General features: G+C 36.7%; 1 protein-coding gene and 1 pseudogene across 1 annotated transcript in view; both read right to left on the bottom strand.

The window, feature by feature from the left end:
* Positions 1-20,553, bottom strand: part of CHSY3 (chondroitin sulfate synthase 3) — a 285,277-nt gene that overhangs the window by 44,798 nt on the left and 219,926 nt on the right. The window lies entirely within an intron of this gene.
* On the bottom strand, positions 6,418-8,363 carry LOC112626146 (annotated as a pseudogene).

Below are 20,553 nucleotides of genomic sequence, written 5' to 3'. Positions count from 1 at the left end.
CATCAGAGACCTGAAAGCAGAGCTACCATTCTACCCAGCAATCCCATTACTGAGTCTATACCCAAAGGAATACAAATCATTCTATCATAAAGACACAGGCATGTGTTCACTGCAGCACTATTCACAATGCTAAAGACATGGAATCAACCTAAGTGCCCATAAATGATAGATTAATAAAGAAAATATGGTACATATACACCATGGAATACTATGCAGCCATAAAAAGAATGGGATCATGTACTTTGCAGGAACGTGAACGGAGATGGAGACCATTATCCTTAGCAAAATAATGCAGGAACAGAAAACCAAATAACACATGTTCTCACTTATAAATGGGAGCAAGATGATGAGAACACATGTACATATAGAGGAAAACAACGCAAACGGGGAACAGTGATGAGAACACATGTACACATAGAGGGAAACAGCACCCTTCAGGACGATGGAGGGTGGGAGGAGGGAGGAGATCAGGAAAAACAACTATGGTTGCTGAGGTTAATACTTGGGTAACAAAATAATCTGTACAACAACCCCCCATGACATGGGTTTACCTGTATAACAAACCTGCACATGTACCCCTAAACTTGAGGTTTAAAAAATTACTTGTCAATATAAAGGTAAAAATTGTAAAAAGCAAAAAATGAAATCAAATAAAAGTGTGTATTATCTTCCCCCTACTCGCTCTCATTCCTCCTTTTCCATGTGACATGCAAGCTCCCACTTTGCCTACTGCCAGATTGTAAGCTCCCTGAGGCCTCATTAGAAGCTGAGCAGATGCCCAGCACCATGCTTCCTCTATACCCTACAGAATCAGGAGCCAATTAAATTTCTTTTCTTTATAAATTACCCAGTCATGGGTATTCCTTTACAGCAATGCAAGAATGGCCTAATACACATAGGCTGTTAAAATGCTTGATGTTACAGAAGTTGAAGACATCTTTAACTGGAAGTTCATAAAAGGAATGTCATTTTCTCGTAATGTTAAGGCAGGCATTTAATCTTTCATTGACTCAATTTCTAATTTTTTACAAAAGGAAACAAATGTATTAACTAACATAAAGCAACCATGCAAATTAGCAGTGGTATTGACTACCTGGAATAAATAAAGCTCAGTTGATACGATCACAATTCACATATGCTTTAAAGACTTTGGCTCACAATTCTACACCTGTATCCATGAAGAATGACATCATGGCTGGCAGCCTTCACATCTAGATCATAGTCCAAGATCTGATATGGAACGATGCTATTTATACAAACGCTTTAACCTTTTAACTTCTTTGGATCTCAGATATATCATGTGGAAACAAGGCAAGCAGTACTGCCATGAGATAAAAACATATGAAGGCCCGGCACCATGGCTCATGCCTGTAATCCCAACATTTTGGGAGGCTGAGGAAGGCAGATCACTTAAGGTCAGGAGTTCGTGACCAGCCGGGCCAATGTGGTGAAACCCCATCTCTACTAAAAATACAAAAAAATAGCTGGGCATGGTGGCAGGCACCTGTAATCGCAGCTACTGGGGAGGCTGAGGCAGGAGAATCACTTGCACCCTGGAGGTGGAGGTTGCAGTGAGCCGAGATCCCACCATTGCACTCCAGCCTGGGCGACAAGAATGAAACTCTGTCTCAAAAAACAAAACAAAAAACAAATGAAAATGCTTGTTTTTTTTTAATTAACACACTATAATTGTAGATATTCATGGGGTACAATTTAATGTTTCAATATGTACGTATAATGATGAAATCAGGGTATTCAGTATCCATTACCTTAATGATAAATGCATTTATCATTTCTTTGCGAAGAAAATATTTTAAAAAGCCTATCTTCTGTATTTCATAATATATAATATCTTACTGTTAACCATTTAGTGATGGTTAATTCTACCGTACAATAGAATACAAGAACATATTTTTCCTATCTAATTGTAACTTCTGCCTATTAACCAGCCTCTTCCCCTTCCTCTCCCTTCCCTCTCCAGTCTCTGGTAATCACTGATCTACTCTCTGGTATGTTTGATAACACCATTTTTTTTTAAGTTTCCACATATGAGTGAGATCATGTAGTATTTGTCTTACTATATCTTGCTTATTTCATTCAACACAATATCCTCCTCATTCAACCTTCACCTGGCAACATGAAGGATTTCATTCTTTTTTATGGCTAGATAATATTACACTGTGTGTGTGTGTGTGTGTGTGTGTGTGTCACATTTTCTTTAACCATTAATCTATTGTTGAACACAGGTTGATTGTATATCTTGACTATTACAAATAGTGCTACAATAAACATGGGAGTGTAGATGTATCTTCAACATACTGATTATATTTCGTTTGGATATATATTAAATAGTGGGATTGCAGGGTCATATGATAGTTCTATTTTTAATTTTTTGAGGAATCTCCATACTGTTATCCATAATGGACATACTAATTTACAGTACCACCAACAGTGTTTAAATGTTGCCTTTTCTCCATATCTTTGCCAATACTTTTCTCTTGTCTTTTTAATGATAGCTATTCTAACTGGAATGAGCTAGTATCTCATGGTAGTATTGATTTGCATTTCCTGGATGATTAGTGATGTTGAATATTTTTCTTTTCATGTATTCACTGGTCATTGGTATGTCTTCTTTTAGAAATATCTATTAATATCATTTGTCCATTTTCTTGATGGGGTAATTTAGTTTTTTCGCTGTTGTTTAAATTCCTTATATATTCTGGATACTAACCCACTGTCAGATGTATAGTTTGCAAATATTTTTCTCCCATTCTCTACATTGTCTCCTTACTTTGTTGTTTCCTTTGCTGTGCAAAAGCTTTTTAGTTTGATGTAATCTCATTTGTCTGTTTTTGTTTTTACTGCCTGCATACTTGAGGTCTTGGTTTAAAAATTCTTGCCCAGGCCAATGCCATAAAGCATTTTCCCTTCTTGTAGTTTCATCATTTCAGGTTTTATATTTAAGTCTTTAATATTCTCCTTAAAGTCTAGAATTTGTGTTGATTTTGTGTATGGTGAGAGGTAGTGGTGTAGCCTCATTCTTCTGCATGTGGATATCCAATTTTCCCAGTAACATTTATTGAAGATACTATCTCTTCCCCAACGTGTGTTCTTGGCACCTTTGTCAAAAATCAGTTAGACATAGCTGTATGAACTATGTTTGGGCTCTTGATTATGTTCCATTGGTTTATTTATCTGTTTTTATGCCAGCAACACAGTAGTTTTGATGTTATGGTTTGGATATGTGTCTCCACCCAAATCTCATATTCAATTGTAATCCCCAGTGTTGCAGGTGGAGGCTGGTGGGAGGTGACTGGATTGTGTGAGTGGTTTCTCATGAATGGTTTAGCACCAGCCCCTTGGTGCTGTTCTGATGATAGTGAGTGAGTTCTCATAAGATCTTGTTGTTTAAATGTGTGTAGCACTGCCCCTCCCTCTCTCTTCCTCCTGCACCAGCCATGTGATGTGCTGGTTCCCCCTTTTCCTTCCATTGTGATTGTAAGTTTCCTGAGGCCTCCCCAGAAGCCAAGCAAATGCCAGCATCATGCTTCTTTGTAATTGGCTTACAGCTTGCAGAACTGCGAGCCAATTAAACCTTTCTTCTTTATAAATCATCCCATCTCAGATATTTCTTTATAGCAATGAGAGAAGGGCCTAATACATTTGATTACTATATTACTGTATTACTATATTACTATATTATGGTACCGTATTTTGAAGTCAGGCAGTGTGATGACTCCAGCTTTGTTCTTTTTTCTCATGATTGCTTTGGCTATTTATTTGGTGTCTTTAGTTCCATGAAAAATTAAGATTTTTTTTCCATTTCTCTGAAGAGTTTCATTGGTATTTTGATAAGAATTATATTGAATCTGTAGTTTCCTTTAGGTAGTATGGACATTTTAACAATATTATTTCTTCCAACCTATGAACATGGGGTTTCTTTCCACTTAATTGTGCCTTCTTCAATTTCTTTCATCAATGTTTCATAGTTTTTAGTGTAGATATCTTTTATTTCACTGGTTAAATTTATTCCTAGATACTTGACTTTTATGCAGCTATTGCAAATAAAAATTTTTTACTTGATAGTGTAATATTAGTGTTTAGAAATGCTACTGATTTTTGTGTGTTGATTTCGTATCCAGCAATTAACCATATATTTGTTGTTTAGTCCCTTTTGGGGGGCAGGGGATAAGTACCAGGAAACTGGAGTCAGCCATCTTGCTCCACTTGGAGTTTTAGGAAGACTTTTCTGAGTTCTAAAGTACTATTATTTATATCAAAAGTCATTACATGGTTTTTCATTGGTAAACATGGAAATATTTGTGAATATTTTTTGCTTGGAAAGATATATTTATAGAAGAAACACCTCTTAAACCCTTTAAGCATAGAAATCTAAGGCTACCCACAAATCATTACAATCAATCTGTAGACACCCTCAGATTGAACGACTTAATAAAAAGAAGACAGCATTGTAAAGCTGAAGTTTGCCATTCTGAAGTTTAATATTTACTTTTTCCTGAATATAAAGTAATAGTTTCATATGCACTCAGTAAAAGTATACAATTGATTCAACTACTTTGGAAAATAGTTTGGAAGTACCCAATATAGCTGAATACATATATATATTTTATATATTATATATATATATATATATATATATATGTACACACACACCCCCTATGGATATGATTTCTACTCCTTGGTATGTAAAATAAATATACATATGTTCACCAAAAGACATGTCCAACAATTTTCAAAGTAGTGATAGTATGCAATGTCCCCAATAATAGCAATAACCCTGAATTAGAAATGGCCCAAATATCAACCAGTAGAATGAATGAATACATCAAGAGAATGAGCAAACCATCGCTCCATGCAACAACACAGATGAGGGCAAACATAATTTTGAGTGAAAGAAGCCAGATACAAAATAGCACTTACTATGTAGATTCACATATTTCAATTCAAATAGCATAGATTAATTTGGCCTATCTTAGAACTCTGGTCCCGTAGTGGGCTTTTAAAAATCCCTTTGTCTCATGGTCTGCTTCTTTTTCCTAGTACATTCAGTAGTATGTCTTGTAATCACAACCTACTCTGGAGGGTTATTGCCTTTCTATTTCAAATGATGAACTCACACTACTTCTATTAGACAAGTTGTGATAATGATCAAATGAAAGAAACAGTCTGGAGAGAGAACTAGCTAGCTCTTTATGGGTAAGGCAATCACTAGGCTTTTATCCACACAAAAAAATTTGTCTGTTGTAATTAAGGATTTATATTTTGGAATAGATATACTGAAATGCCAGCAACGCACTTGCATGAGAAGATAGCATTAACAATAGATCAATGTGTTAAATAAGGCCACAATATACTTCCATACTCTTATAGAAGACAGAATGAAGAACGAGTACCAGATACATTATTAATGTCTCTTTAGAGGTGGCTCCCTTTCCTCTGGCTCGCTCCTCCTTTTCACCATCTACTGTGTTCTGATTAAGGGAAATCTTCAAGTTCACCCATATGGGATCCTGACTCTGCCCTATTTTCTGAGGCTTGGCCCTTTCAGTACCACTGAGCACTCACTAAGGCAGCTATTAAGGTGAAGACCATGGATTCTCTGTCTTTGGAAAGTGGAAATTTGGGACTTGATCAGATGACCTCGGATCTCCTTGCACATTTAATAACAGAAACTGTCTGGATAATTTTTGCTTAGAAACAATTGCAAGGAAAGGCTTTGATGATCTTGAATTTATACTCTCATTTATCTTTCGATATTATGTAATTAATTCCTACAACAATAATAAAAATGACAACCCTTTAAAAAGAGATTGATTTAGATACCTTACTTTAAAAATAATTTCCTAAAACATAATCAAATTGGAATATTCTATTTCCTTGTTAGCTAAAAGTAACATTTCCAAAAAGTGAGGTTTCAGTTTTCCAGTTGGAAAAGAAAAATTATGAACAAAGGGTCATGACTCTCACTTTGGAGAATAAATGTTTGAGTGATTGAGAACAAAGGTTCCACCAAATGAAATAGATACCAAATAGTCACAATTTATTTTAAATACATAATCATTGCATATGTACACTCGTGAGTTTCAAAGTACTCTATGAAGACCCCCATCTCCTCAGTAGATACTGACTGCTAGTCTGGTTATGTGAAAACCATATTATTATAGAATTTTTTGGTTCCAATTTTAAATATAGTTTTTTTTTAAGACATTACATTTTCCAGTTACAATACAGTACTTATAAAGTGCAATGTTATGTACCTCCCCTGTGCACATGTTCCATATTCAAGTATTGAGATTGGTTGGTAGTTAACTATAGCAGCTCAACTTTAAGACGGCCACAGAATTTGCTACAAATTTGAGTCCTTCAATGTTTTAACTGTGTGGAACAGTGCGACACCTATATTTGGGTTGACTTAGTCAACCTCTTCAATGGGGGCCCTGGGGAAGCTCCAGCAGAGAGAGGAGTTCTGCCATCAGGGAATCCCCCAGGCATTCCTCCTGGTGTGCCTCCTGTACTCTGGTACAGCTTGGTAATTACGTGACTGTAGACTTTCTCCAGACTTTGATGTTGAAATTCTTCCTTCTTCTGCATCTGATTCTTATCCAGCCATTGATAATTTTAATACCCTTATCAAGAATCTTCTGTTTGTGCTCAACGTTAATCTTGCCTTGAAGTTTCTCATCTTCAACAGCTGCTTTCATGATGAATACATAGCATTCAACTGAATTCTTGGATGACATCTTGTCCTTCTGCTTCTCATCTTCAGCTCTGTATTTCTCAGCTTCCTGGACCATACATTCAATGTCTTCCTTGCTCAAATGGCCCTTGTCATTAGTGATAATAACTTTGTTCTCCTTTACTTACTCTGGGCCACAGAAGAGACACTGAGGATGCCATTGGCATCAATATCAAAAGTGACTTAAAGCAAAGGAACACCATGGGATGCAGGAGGAATGACTGTGAGTTCAAACTTGCCAAGCAGGTTGTTGTCCTTAGTCATGGCACTCTCTCCTTGATAAATCTAAATAAACACACCACGCTGGTTGTCAAAGTACATAATGAGGTCTATGTCTGCTTGGCAGGAATGGTGGGATTATGCTTAATGAGGACAGTCATGACTCTATCAGCAGTTTCAATACTAAGAAAAAGAGGAATTGACAACCAAGAGCAGCATATCTTGAACATTTTCAGATTTGCTTTCAGATAGGATGGCTGCCTGGACAGTTGTACCATAAGCAACAGCCTCATCAGGCTTGATACTCATTCAGCTCATTTTCATCAAAGAAGTCTTGGAGAAGCTACTAAACGTTGGAGATACAAATAGAACCATGAACCAGGACAATAACATGGATCTGTGGCGTGTCTAGTTAGGCATTTCCAAGGGCTTTCTCTATTGAGTCTAGAGTGCCATGGAACAGGTAAGCATTCAATTCTTCAAATAAAGCATGGGCAATGGAAGTATTGAAGTCAATTCCTGCACAGAGAAAACAGATCTCAATACTGGCCGGGGTGCTGGAAGAGAGAGTACGCTTAGCACATTCACAAGAAGTATGGAGGCATTGGACAGTTCTATTGTTCTCACTGATGTCCTGCCTGTGCTTGTGCTTGTGCTTGTGCTTGTACATGAACTCAGTAATAAAATGGTTGACCATTCAGTTGTCAAAGTCTTCTCCACCCAAGTGGGTGACTATGGCTGTAGATATAACGTCAGATATTCCATTCTAAATGATGAGGACTGACACATCAAAAGTGCTCCCAGGTCAAAGATCAGCATGTTTCTTTCAGCTCCAACCTTTTTGTCTATAAGCAGTAGCAGCAGCGGTTGGCTTACTGATAATTCTAAGTACATTGAGACTAACAATTGTTCCAGCATCTTTGGCAGCCTGTTGCTGAGAGTCATTAAAGTAAGCTGGCACTGTGACCACAGCATTGGTAACAGTCTTTCCAAGGTAGGTTTCTGCAATTTCCTTCATCTTTATCTGAACCATAAAGAACACTTCCTCTGAACAGAAGCTTTTTGTCTCTCCCTTGTAGTCTACTTGGACCTTGGGCTCATTCACCACTATGAAGGGGTGATGCTTCATATTAGACTGGACAACAGCACATCAAATGTCCATCCAGTCAGACACTTGGCATCAAAAACCATGTTGTTAGGGATTCACTGCAACTTGATTATTTGCGGCATCACTGATCAATCATTCAGTATCAGTGAAGATGACATAGCTTGGAGTGGTTCTGCTTCCCTGATCACTGGCAATTATCTCTACTTGTTCATGCCAGAAGATGCCCACACAACAGTTGGTAGTGCCAAGATCAATACCAACTGAAGTTCCTTTAGACATGTTTGCTTGCATATAGTCATGGCATGGATTGCAAAGACACAGGAATCCCAAAAGCTCTCACAATATTCCATGAGCCATTATAGGAATTTTTAAAAAAATGCTTCAAAATTCCGTCACTGCACTTGACTTGATAGCCAAATTTGGCTGTAGTAGGAAGTAGTTCTACTTTTGAGGTAAGATCTATTATTCAAGGTAAGCTATTATTAAAATAATTGGCTAAAAATTTGTTTTAAAATCATACTAGTAAGCAATATAATATTGTAGAAGCCTTAAAAATATTTGCTTTTGTTTCCAATTTCTCCACAATAATCAATACCTATTATAATGGCAGCTCTAATGATTATTATGAATATTCTTCACCATATTTTAAAGGTAGAGTATTCAGAGTGGAACTGTATGGTTTTGATTTTATGTTGTAAAATCCCAAGAGGGAAGCCACATGTTCTAATTAGCAGCACAGAAGAAAAGAATTTTAACTTAAAATAAAGCAGCTCCTATTCTCAAAAAATTGCTTTTGTTCCATCTTCTAACAAAGTGTTGCTCTCCTCTTTTATGAGTGACAAAGATGTAAAGTTATCATACATACTCTAATCTGGAGCTCCCATAGACTTCATATCCTGCTAAGGTGTGACAGAGCCCACACTGCTTGCCCTGAGCTTCCGAACTTCATATGATGAGAAAAAACAATCACCTGTTGTAATTTCTACTTCTGTCTTCAAGGTTCATTCCAATGTGTCTTGCTCAATGGACCTCCTTGGGCCAATTTCTACCCTTGGCTGAACTGATGTTTTAGATGATGTTTCAATCAATGATGGACTGCATATATGGTCAGTGGTCTCGTAAAATTATCATGGAGCTGAAACATTTTTATTGCCTAGTGATATAATTGTTGTAATGTTGTAGTGCAACAAATTAACTTTTCTACGTTTGGATACTTTCCTTTGCCTTACAGTTGCCTATAGTATTCAGTACAGTAATTTGCTATACAGGTGTATAGCCCTAGGAGCAATAGGCTATACAATATAGCCTATGTGTGTAGTAGGTTATACCATCTATATTTGCATAAATATACTCTATGATAACCACACAATGATGAATTCACCAAAAATGCATTTCTCAGAACATATTCTCAGAATGATGCATTCACTTAAGGGACACATGACTGTATTATTTTTAATAGTCTCATCATTGCTCTACTTTAACAAAAGGGATTTGGGTCCAACCTACTGGAACAGTATGAGCTCTTCAGTTAATATATTCTTATCTCATAATTTATCACGACTTTAGCAATATTTTGCTGATTGCTAAATCAGATTAAGGGTTTATTCTCTATGTGGCCTCTATTATCTTTATATCATCCTTGCCAATTCCGAGCCTCATTTTAGCTCTTGAGCCAATACTGCTTCTGGGCATAAAGAATGAAATGTATTCTAGGATAAAAATTCAGCAGTCTTGGCTCTCTGCCATTCTTCTAGTGTCAGCTTTCTATCTAACCTTCTTGCCTGTAGTCCACCCCCTGCCATTTAACTGGCTTCAGTTTCACATTTCCCACTAGCTGGCTGGCCTCTGAGTTCCCTACATCTAAGCCACGCCCATCACCAGAACCATGTGGCCCTGTGGTCCTTCCAGGCTTGCTCCACCGGCATTTTGGATAAAGCCCGCCTACCCTGTATGACCTACCTTGCTGACAGCCTACACCTACCTCTGGTCACAGCCTGCCCTTAGATGCCTGAGGAGATGTGTCCTTGGTTGGCTAGATATTGTCCTGGTTCCTGGTGGCTGGCTCAGGCCTCGAATGGCCTCCTTAGCCCAGCTGTGCCTCTTTTGCTCTACGCTTCTGCCCAAGGAGCTTCTATTCTTAAACAACATCTGTAGCAGGGATTGGTAAGCAAGAGTTACAAAATTGCTATGTCTGCCCTACAGAAATTTTGTTTGAATTATTATTATTTTTTTTTGTATTTTGCATTTGTATTTTTTGGCTAGCACAATATTAACACACAGAGTTCTCTTTTTCCTCTCTCTCTCTCCTCTCTCTCTCTCTCTCTCCTCTTTTCCTTCCTTCTTTCAATTGGCTACCAAATTTACAAATCAAAAAATTTCACATCAAAAAACCAAAACAAACAAACAAACAAACAAAAAGAAAAAACCAAAAACAGACTTCCAGCTGGCTTGGAGATAGAAGTTGTAACAATGTTGGGTCCACATTGCCATACGGCAACATTCTTGACTCTTAAGATTGGGTATAAACTCTCCCCAGATGTTACAGTTGCTACTGTAAACAACTATCTTCCTTCTCACACTGTAGCCAAATTTTCAGGATCTTGATCATCATGTTTGTAGTGTTGCTTTTTTCACACGGAATATTTAAGAGAAAAATATTTAAATTTTATATCTAAGATTTAAGTTAATATATCCTTTTACTGTTGACTCTAATAAAAGTAGGAAAACAAACAGTTGACCTAGAGACATGTTAATAAATAAATGAGAGTATATCTTTAATGAAAGAGAAGACATTCTCAGATGTTTAATGTGCAACATTTCTGATATACCCTCAGTTAAACTCACACATTTGTATTATGCCCATTGTCATTTAAGCTTTTAACCAATATATATAACATAGTGCTTCAGGGAAAAAGGATCAGGATGGCAAAATGATTTAAAACCAAGAAGATATACTGAAAATACTCAGATATTTAGTTAGAAAAGAGAAAACTTAGAGGGTCATAATAATCTTCACATACCTGATGAGCTGTCAGAAAAGAAATGAACATTTTCTGTGTGGTTCCACAGGACTGATAAGGGAAAAGAGTTGTAGGAAGATGTATTTTGGGTGTATTAAATAGCATGGAAAATGACAGGATACAAGATCTCCATTCCCGGAGATGTGCAAACAGAACCTACAAAACATCTAGGGAATCTAATTTTCTTTCATCCATAAATGTCTCGTTTTTAAATAGTAGGAGACAATATATTGAGAGGAGTGATTTTTTTTCTTAGTTCTCTCTGAAGACTAGAGATTTATATGTAAGGGAAAATACAGAAAGAACAAAGGTAGGAAACAGTTTTGAACATTTGATATTGTTTGGAGCCAGTGGAGACAAGAAACCCCTAACAATTTTGAAGACACATGAGGCCTTTTAAGTCTTACTGAGCTTTGAGAACCTGAGATTAAAATAGGGAAGAAGTAAACAGACTCACTTACTGATGATGATCTGGTTCGTGGGATGGGTGGTGAGTTCAAGAACAGGTATTATATGCTTTATATTTTAAATAAATCTTTTTATTTTACCCACCAGTATTCCTGGTGGATAAAATAACACGAAAATTAAAAAATCAAAACAATATTTAATTTCTTTCAGGACAGAATTGTGAAAAATTTTGTGGCTCAACTGTTACAAAGAATGAGATTCTGATTCAAATCTACTGGTAATTAAAATCTCTGCTTAATATGATTACCTTCTTGTTGAATGACTCAGGAGTGAATAAAGTCCTGTCTTTTTAATTTCTAGAGTAATCTTAAACCATTATTTTCTTTCCATTATTCCTGCCAGTGCTTAGGTCTGTATCTCATCAGCTCATGCCTGGACTATTTCAGTAGCTTTTGAAATGGGTCCACTCTCTTCTTTCTCAACTCCATCTGCCATACAGCTACCAGAGTTAAAATCCACTTATATCACTCCCTGCCTCAAAATTTCAGTTACGCAAAGCTCCTTGGTATCAGCCTTCATGACTGTCCCTTGGGTTCCTTTGCAACCATCCATGCGCAGTACATCCCAGTTTTACCAAATCACTTACAGTTTCCCAAATACATTATGCTGATTTTTGTCTTGGAGTGACTTATTCCTTCTGCCTGGACCTTTTCCCACTTCTCTACCTCTGGCAACCACTCCACTTCTCTAGCTGGCTTAATACCTTCCTGTATTAAAATTAAAATCAAGTATTACCTCCTTGGTGAAGCTTTTCTCACTCTGACTCCTATTTAGCTACGGTAGATAACCTCTTCTGGATTTCCACTGTATCCAATGTACACCTTAAATATTCAACATTTGTCTTAAACACTTTGCTTGTTTCCTTTAACAGCTTTAGTGAATGCAAGGGTCTGGGACTTTTCTTAGTGAATTTTAAACACATGGCATAATGCCTAGGAAATGAAGGGCCTTCAATAAATATCTGGAAAAACAAAAGGAAAATTAACATTTTTAATTTTGGTTTATTGGTTATATACAGTCTCTAAATAATTATATAAGCAAAATAATAATGGATTTTACTTATTTCTTTTGAGACTGAAGATTAGTGAGGGTAGCAAAACAATCCTCTACCTCTTTTACCTTTCTTAGGAAATATATAATCAATACATGGTCCTCATTGAGACATACTGAGTTATTTCCAGAGAAATGAGTCATGAGTTCAACATGACTGGTAAAGCCTGAAAGCTTTCTCAACATTATTTCAGTGACAGTTTTGACAAGCAGGGAAACCCATTCATTGTGATATGGAGAGGTACAGAAAAATGATGGTAACAAACAACAAATGAAATGGAGTTTGAGACTGTGAGAAGTCATGAAGGAACATGACTGGTGTGGCTTTAGAGTTAAACTAAACAAATGAAAATATAAGAGAAAGGAATTAAAATTTTATTTTTACAATGGTGAAAATGCTTCCCAAGTCTAATTTTCTAAGGATAAACCTCAATATCTTTTCAGTGATTCCATTTTGCAGTCCTTAAAATAAATGAGGTAAATCTCTATTTGTTAGCGTGCAGTAAGTTTAAAGAGATGTGATTGGGCCGGGCGCGGTGGCTCAAGCCTGTAATCCCAGCACTTTGGGAGGCCGAGACGGGCGGATCACGAGGTCAGGAGATCGAGACCATCCTGGTGAACACGGTGAAACCCCGTCTCTACTAAAAAATACAAAAAAACTAGCCGGGCGAGGTGGCGGGCGCCTGTAGTCCCAGCTACTCCGGAGGCTGAGGCAGGAGAATGGCGGGAACCCGGGAGGCGGAGCTTGCAGTGAGCTGTGAGCTGAGATCCGGCCACAGCACTCCAGCCTGGGTGACAGAGCAAGACTCCGTCTCAAAAAAAAAAAAAAAAAAAAAAGAGATGTGATTGAGTGAAAGAAAACTAAAGTACAGCACAGTGTGTGTGTGTATGCACACTTATTAAACTTATACATATAATATATATACACAGATATGCGTATATGGTTGTGTGTATACATGTATGTATACACACATATATATGTAATATACCTTCATTTACAGCCATAAATAAGGGACCACACGTATACAACTGTAGGTATAAGTAGGTATAAAAATATAGATATGTATATATGTGTGTGTATATTTGTATCAATACTAGTATATCTATATATACACCATAGGTACACAAGGTACCCATGTACTTTGAATACCTTGTGTACCTATATTTGAATAATATTTCTGGAAAGATAAGATTCACAAATGGGTGACTGGGGAATGAGCTTTAAGATTCTGATATTGGAGAAAAATATACTTCTTGTTGTTTACCTTTTCGTAGCTTGTCAATTTTAGCCACATGAAGCATAAATTTGGGGGGTGGGAAGTAAAACATGAGAGAGTGTAAGAAAATAAATCCAGAAATGATGGTGCAATTTAACTATTGACTTTATTTTTTAAAATTCTATGCTTCAGTTTTCTTTGCCATCTACACACTTTGTGTGTAGAAACATGATGCAAACAAAAAACAAAACTACATTAAAAAATTGAAACCTTCAATCTCAAAATCTTAAATAATCAGTGTAGTAGTAACAACAGTAATTAGCAATTTCAGGATGATCAATGGTTTTTAGGAATAGCATATTTAAACCAAACTAAGTCTCTCCTCTCAAGAGATAAAGTCCCTGCTCAGGACAGTAAATGTCTTCAACATATGGATATGGAATGCTATATAAGATCATGATAAGATATTACAATTGGTGAATATCAGCAGGATTCAGAATAATGCTACATGTTTTGGATTATTACCTGCCATTGTCAAAAAAATGATCCTAAACTTTTTTTGTGTGCTACCAAAATATCTAACTTGTATAATATATTTTGATTTCTAAGGCTCCTCTTCTAAAGTTTTAAAATGTATGACCTTTCAAATGGAAACCAAAAATAAAACCAATTAGATTGTTCAACCATTTGCAAAAAAATCACCACGCATACTAGTGTAGCAATAACTTGAAGATTAGAAGCATGGACTGCGTGTAGAATCAGACAAACCTAGGTTTGAATCCAAATCTGCCGTTTACAAACTCTGTGACCCTGAGAAAGCAACATCACTTCTGTAAGCTTCACTGTCCCGTTAAATAACAAGGCAAACGTATCTCACCAGGTTGCTTAAAACATTAGTGGAAAAATGTAAATAATACGTTAAGTCAAGTCAATAAAATACAACTAATATTATAGTAACAATACTTAATAAAGGTTGTTAGAATAATCTGGTATAGTTTTTATGAAATAACTGAAAATCAAAACTTAGGACTAAGCAACATGAGGAAAGTGGGTATCATAGTAAAAGGAATGTATGTTTGGGAGCAAACATAAACCAGTTTTCTTTGCTGCTCTCTCTCTTAGGATGACAGCCCATTTATTCTAAGAGACTTCTTTCACTGTTTTCTTACCTTTTCTTACCTTGTAAAACTTTTTTTTTCTTTCTTTCTTTCTTTCTTTCTTTCTTTTTTTTTTTTTTTTATAGATGGAGTCTCGCAGCAGGCTGGAGTGCAGTGGCATGATCTCGGCTCACTGCAACCTCTGCCTCCTGGGTTCAAGCAATTCTCATGCCTCAGTCTCCCAAGTAGCTGGGATTATAGATGCATGGCACCACACCCAGATAATTTTTGTATATTTAGTAGAAATGGGGTTTCACCAATTTGGCCAGGCTTGTCTTGAACTCTTGATCTCAAGTGATCCACCCGCCTCAGCCTCCCAAAGTGCTAGGATTACAGGTATGAGCCACGATGCCAGGCCTTACCTTGTAAACTTATCTTGATGCTTAACCTCTTTTGAAAACCAACTTCTAGGGATATGAAAAATATCATAATTATCCATTAATTTCAAGATTATGAAAGCTAAAAGTATAAATTATGCATCCCATATGGCTACCTGGTAGTCATGTGTATCTATGCACACCAAAGGACCAATTCCAAGTCTAACCAGAAGAAGAAAAAAATGCATTACAAGTAATCCACACAATTGTCTCACAGATGATTAAGAATGTAATGGAAGCAATATCATTAAAATTTTCTGCCTCTTGCCCTTCTCATGGTGCCGAGACTCTGAGTCCTTTTCATGTCTATGATGGAGAACTTTTGGTAAATTGGTAAATTACTATACAACCTTTTACATAAACATCTCAGGGCACATCTCTCCGGCATGCCCAACCATATTACACAGATTTCCAATGAGGCGTGACATTTCTTATGCTCCTATAGTAGAATAGTATAATAAATAAATACTTTCTGAATGAATTATGCCTACTGAAGAGGCTTAGAAAATATTAACTATTGCTTTTATGATGTCTTTGGTGAAAGATCATAGAAGTCTGATTGTGAGGCCAGTATTAGGGTACTTCAGGGTTTCTCAACATTGGTACTACTGACATTTGGGGAGGAAAATTATTTGTTGTGTGTGTATGAAGAGAAACATCCTGGTCATTGCAAGATGTTTGGCAGCATTTCTGGCTTCTACTGACTATGTGTCCCCCAATTATGACAATCATAAATGTCTGTAGACATTGCTAAGTATCTCCTGGGTGGGAGACAAAATTGCCCTCTATTGAGAACTACTGAGCTATCTGTATCAATCAAATCATTCTTGCTACCCTAATCAGATTCAGTTGCTAAAACAGAGAGAGGATACTCTTGGAAAACAGAAGGTCTAACTACTTATATCAACTGAGATTTTGTCACTGTGGCTTAAGATACCAAGAATAATGTGTGATTCTATATAACTTAGCCCATCATATTACATTGCAATCATTTCTTGTTGTGGTTTTTGTTATACTTATTATTTCTTCTTGTTCTAGACTGTATGCTCTCTGAATTTCAGGATCACATTTAACTTGCTCAGTTTGGCATCTCCAGTTCCTATGGCACCTCCAGTTCCTATGGTAGTTTTAGTTTCATGATAAATCACTTAGTATTTATTGAATTTATGAATGCACCAGGAATAACCATGCTTTTTCAGAGATTATCTCTGATCTTGAAGAGAGCTTAAAGTTGAAAATGGAAAGCCGATTCACTCAAGTATTTCTTAAATGCCTGCTATGAGAGACTCTGGGTTTATAAGAGTAAACGTGTCTGTGCCTCTATGGAGGTTACATTCTGGTGTAAGTCAAAAGGGAAAAGAGTATATTAGTTAACAGTAAGTTCAAAATGGGCTAAACGGTATGAAGGAAATTAATTGAATAATGCTATAAGAACAGTCACATAGGGTTTACTTTAAATAAGGTGGCCAGTGAGGGTCTTTGGGTGGAGTGGGGCACTGAGAGTAGGGAATCACTGTTTAGGTAAGACCTTAAAGATAAGGAGACACTCCCTATGATATGATTTAGAAGTGTTCTCTGGGTTCTCTGGGACCAGTATGTGCAGTTCACAATAAGAAGAGAGTTTGCTTCTCACATACACACGTTGTTCCAGGCTCTGGGGACACAGTAGTGAAATAAGTAGACAACATCCTTATTATTATGAAGCTTATATTCTGGTGGATATCATGAGGTTGAACGGGTGGGTTGGCAATGACCAACTCTATTGGGTCTTTGAACTGCAACGTGTGATAGTTTACCATACAGGCTCTGAGAACACCTACCCAGGTTTTAATCTTGGATTCAGTAGTTATTTCCTGGATTAACTTGGACAGGTTTTCTGTGTCTCAGTTTCCTTGTCTATTCAAAGACTATATTAGTAGTATTTACCATGTAGGATGGTAGGATTAAATAAATACATATAAATATTGATTATTAACTTTGGGCTTGGTAATAATGCCAAGTTTAAGTGAAAAAGTAAGGCATTTCAAGGTTTTCAGCAGAGAAGTGGCATGATTTGATTTACAATTTTAGAAGAGCTCTATTCCTTCTATATGGAAAGTTGAGTGGGAACAGCAGAGAGAGTCAGGAGGCTACTGCAGAAGGCCCAAGTAAGAGGCAACAGTGGTGTCTAGACAGAAAAGGCTTTTTAACCTTTTAGATGCTTTAGGGGAAATTGAGTGCAGAAAGTGAGAGAAAGGGAAGAATCCAAGAACACACTGTAGTATCCAACTTGACCCATTCAATGATTTCCTAAGGTGGAGAAGGCTCTGAAGAAACAAAACTGGGCAGATATTCTAGAATGTAATATTAATTGTATTAGTTCAGTCCTTTCTGGGAATATGTGAGTAGATGATGAGTGAGCACTGGGCTATACAAGTGGTGAGAGTAAATGATATTCCATAGAAGACATGTGGAGATAAAAAGGAATAGAGATGAAAAGCAAGCTCCGAGAAACACCCTTAGTAATGGATCAGAGAATCCTGACGGTATGGAGAATCATACCCAGATAGAATCATGAAAACAGAACCTGTCTGTGAGACTGATATAGGGAAAGCAGGAAACATGATACAGGGAATGCATCATTTCTTAGAAACAATTTCTGCTATAAGTTGTTCACAGAAGTACTTATTAAAAGAAGATGAACACCTCTGTGGAGATTTGTGAACCTGAGGGAGTAAAGAAAGTGTGGAACATGAAAGGAAGGACAAAGAGAAAAAGGAACAGAATTATGATGACTGCAGAACCAGCTACAACAGCTCAGGCCATCTAGAGAAGAGACTGATGTCTATGGCCAAGTGGAGTGCAGGAAGTAATGCTGACAGTGAACATCAACAGTTGGGGCATCTTCTGTAAGTCTTGGTCAAAGACGAGGAGAAGTTTTAGACTCCCAAGAAGGAGAAGAGCCTGGAGGAAGGGCTCCTGCAAACCTAATTCTGGCAGATAAAAAGGAATGGGTTAGTGAAGTAATAAGAACCTGAAGATAAAATGTCTGCGGCATCTCAGAGATGTGAAAGCTAGGGAAGGAACCTGAGATCAGATTTCCAGATACACCATAAGTTTAGGCATATGGATTTCAAAATGATTACATGGCAAGAAATTCTAGGAGAGGATGGTTCAGAAGAGTTGAGAAGTCAGAAATGCGTAAACTATATTAAAAAAAAACCCTTAACTTAATTATGTGTACATCTGACATCAGGGAAGAAAAATAGGAGACAGAGAAAGATAACTTAAGGGGGGATATTTACTGACAGTCATACCGTTAGAAATTAAATCATGCAAATTAAAAATATATATTTGGCCGTTTGTCTATAAACTCTGACATCCTAATAGAATAAACAGTTTATAAAAGCTAGACTAGATTTAAGATAACTACATTCATCTGTTTCTAGTTCCCTATCAAATTTTCTTGGCATAAAAATTTGTGAAATTTAGTTTTTTAAAATAATTGTAACGATATTTTCCTATCAAAGGCCAATTTCATTTTACTTCAGATTCAGAGGAAAAGTATGTCAAATGTTACATTTTATGAATACTAGTTTACATGTGTACAGTGCTTGATGGCTTTTAGAGGACTTTCACGTGCTTTCTTTCATTGGGTCCTTAGGGTTAGTCAGGCAATGTGGTTTCAGCCATCTTTTACTGATAAGGAGAATGAGGCTTTGAGTCTGTGGCTTCCTACAAGAACACACAACTAGTAAGTGGCAGTGCGAGCTCCATAATTAGAGCTTCTGACAGATGGTCCATTACAATTCTTTCCATTACAATGTTTTTATGACAAAATTTAAAATTATTTAATATTCATTTTCTAAATTGCTATGTGTATTCATATTATTGTGTCTCTAAAGTAGGATAAAGGCCTAAATTTTTTATTAGTTTTATAAATAGCACATGTATAATCACTTAAGGGAAAAATTACCTGTCATGCTACTTAGAGAGCTAAACAGGATAATAATGAAGGTATTGTGTTATAAATTAATGTGTGATATGTAAACAGGAAGTATTTCCAACAAAGCCAAGTGATCCAGTTGCTCACCTAAAAGTTTGCACCTTGCATATGTGGAACTAGTGGCATATCATGAGTAGAGATTTTGGCACATAATATTACCACCATGGCACACCATGAGTAGACAACTTTTGACACACAATAGTGCACACCATGAACAGAGATCCTTGTGAAACCAATCCTTTTAGAGCAATCCACATTTTGGGTTGGCCAAATGTTGCTCATTAGATGGAAATGGGACCTCCCATCTAAGCTAAATTGATGATGCTATCTTGTATTAATGTTATATTTTTGGGCATACTAAGTAATCGAGAATAATACAACAAAGACTTGTACACCATCCACAAAATTGGTGCTGATTGTCTTGAGGAAACTTGGCACACAGGGCTTTCTGTGTCCACCCTAGTTTCTATGTGCATCACTAGAATTGAGCAGATAAGTGTTTTCCTGGGCACATTTCCTACCGTATTGGTTAACTACAATAGCCATAATATTGAGCATTCTCTACACAGACCTGTTGAAAAAACAGGAAGAAAGAAACGCCTCCCATTTTTGTCTACATACACATGCCCATGATCTTACTTTGACGAGAAATAAAGTTCATTACAGAAATATTTTAACCACTTTATAAAGGCATTATTGACATGTAAATAACTGTCTATATTTAATGCATACAATTCCATGAGTTTGGGAATAATTATACACCTGTGAAACCATCCCCACCATCACAGACTTATACAAGGCCACAGACATATGTATGACCTCCCCAAATTTCCTACCATCTCTTTTATTATTTTTTTTGTATGTGTTAAGAATACTACTCTTATAAGATCTACTCTCTCAGCAATTTTAGGTACGCAACATAGTATTATTAGCTATAGGTACTATGCTGCATAAAGGATCTCCTCTTATCTTGCATAATAAAGTTTATGTTGTTTGACCAGTATCTCCCCATTTTCCTCTCCCCTCAGCCTCTGGTAATTACCATTCTACTTGCTCCTATATGATTTAACTTAGATTCTACATATAAGTGGGATCACTAGGTATTTGTTTTTTGTGTCTGGCTTATTTCACTTACTGTAATATCCTCCAAGTCCATTCATGTTAGCATAAATGGCAGGACTTCCTTATTTTTTAA

This window comes from Theropithecus gelada, chromosome 6 (assembly GCF_003255815.1).
Source record: "Theropithecus gelada isolate Dixy chromosome 6, Tgel_1.0, whole genome shotgun sequence".
Lineage (NCBI taxonomy): Eukaryota > Metazoa > Chordata > Mammalia > Primates > Cercopithecidae > Theropithecus > Theropithecus gelada.
Note: the sequence above shows the minus strand (reverse complement) of the source record. Positions and strands in the feature narration are given on the sequence as shown.